The sequence below is a fragment of the Echinops telfairi genome, unplaced genomic scaffold, assembly GCF_000313985.2.
Source record: "Echinops telfairi isolate 266 unplaced genomic scaffold, ASM31398v2 ScPeMD7_443;HRSCAF=831, whole genome shotgun sequence".
Classification (NCBI taxonomy): Eukaryota; Metazoa; Chordata; class Mammalia; order Afrosoricida; family Tenrecidae; genus Echinops; species Echinops telfairi.
The window spans coordinates 27,791,818-27,793,552 of NW_022104341.1; the positions used below are offsets into that span (position 1 = coordinate 27,791,818).

Below are 1,735 nucleotides of genomic sequence, written 5' to 3' on the forward strand. Positions count from 1 at the left end.
TAAAGGTGTCTGGAGTTAATCTTTGTATGTAATATGAGTTAAGAATTTTTGTCTCCCAAAGATAAAGGTGTTTGATAAATGTGCTGTTTCTATATCTTTGCCTGCTGCTTTGAAGTACCAGCTAATTATCAACTAAATTCCTGAGAGTCTAATATGAGAGTTTTTCTTATGTTGTGTTAATCTATTTGTTTTTTATTGGGATAATACTACATTGTTTTACCGTTATTCTTTTACTGAAAATTTTCTTATCTGGAAAAGCAGAAAGTCAAGGTCACTGTCACAAGTAGATGCTGACTCATGGTGACCCGGTAGGACAAGATAGAGTGAGTTTCCGAGACTGTAACTTGTTTTTTTATACCACTTCACAATTTTAATAAAATTCCCACCCTTACATGACACCTTAACTATTTACTGGAGTAGAAAGCCCAGTCTTTCTCAGAGTGGCTGGTGGTTTTGAACTGCAACACCACCAAGGTTCCATATGGAAAAGCAAGACTCTCTTTATTTTTAAAATATATATATATATATATTATTGGCTATTGATGCATAAAAGAACTCTTGTGGTTATATATTGGGCTTCAATCCTCAAGGTAAGTATTTTGAAACCAACAGTTGCTTGTAGGGAGAAAGACTGGGCTTTCTACTTGCATGAAGAGTTACAGTCTCTAAGATCTACAGGGCTAGTTCTACCTTCTCTGATAGGTTCTCTGTGACTTGGCTTCAACTTAATGGCTGTACGTTTTATTTTTTGTTTTATTTTTTAAATTGCTGTATGGCTTCTGGAAACTTTAGCATCAGGTCAAGTTCTATGGAAACAAAAATTCAGAACTTACTGCCACTGAGAGAATTCCAACTCACAGTGACTTTATAGCACACAATAGAACTGCCCCCTTTGGATTTCCAAGACTGTGTGTTTTTACAGTAGTAGAAAGCCTCGTCTTTTCCTCATGGAACAGCTGGTCGGTTCAAACTGCTGACCTTATAGTTATCAACCCAACACATAACTCACAAGACCACCATAGCTCCTTAAAGCCTTACTGAAATTGACTTTGTAGAATAACGGGGACAAAAATCTTTTTATAATTCTGAAGTATCTAGAAGTATGGTATCTCTTACTATCTTTTAGATCTTTGTGTCTTTTGGTGGTATTTAGGTTTTGCATTTGTACAATTTATTTCTAGGTATTTTATAGAGTTTGGTATTGTGAATAGAATCCCTTTTTCTCCACATTTTATAATATTGTATTTCATAATTGGTGGCATATAGGAAGGCTTCTGTTTTTAACAGTTCAATTTGTTTCTCTGGTCATCTCACTGAACTCTTTTTACAATACTAGTAGTCCTTCAGTTGATTTTCTGGGATTTTCCATGTCACTCACTCATTCACTGCCACTGAGTCAATTACTGTCCCTGGGGGTTTCCAATGCTGCAACTCATTTTCAGGAGTAGAAACTCATCTTTCTTCCTCTAAGCAGTTGTTAGTTTTGAACTGATTACCTCGTGGTTAGAAGTTCAATGCATAATCACTATGTAGAAAAGCATATTCTATGTAGAGCGAGAGTTTTATCTTTAGATTTCTAATAGTGCTCTGTATTTTTCTTAACTTGTGGAACCTCTAAAATACTGCTAGTTCCAGAGAGAGCAAACATCCTTCACTTACTAATATCTTTACTGGCTATCTTTACAACATTTCTTCATCAATGTGAATGAGGGGGAGTGCAGAGTAGAGACCCAGA

The 1,735-nt window shown here is 35.6% G+C and overlaps 1 protein-coding gene across 2 annotated transcripts in view; it reads left to right on the top strand.

Moving 5' to 3' along the window:
• Positions 1 to 1,735, top strand: part of HFM1 (helicase for meiosis 1) — a 136,376-nt gene that overhangs the window by 72,874 nt on the left and 61,767 nt on the right. The gene's annotated exons all lie outside the window — the stretch shown is intronic.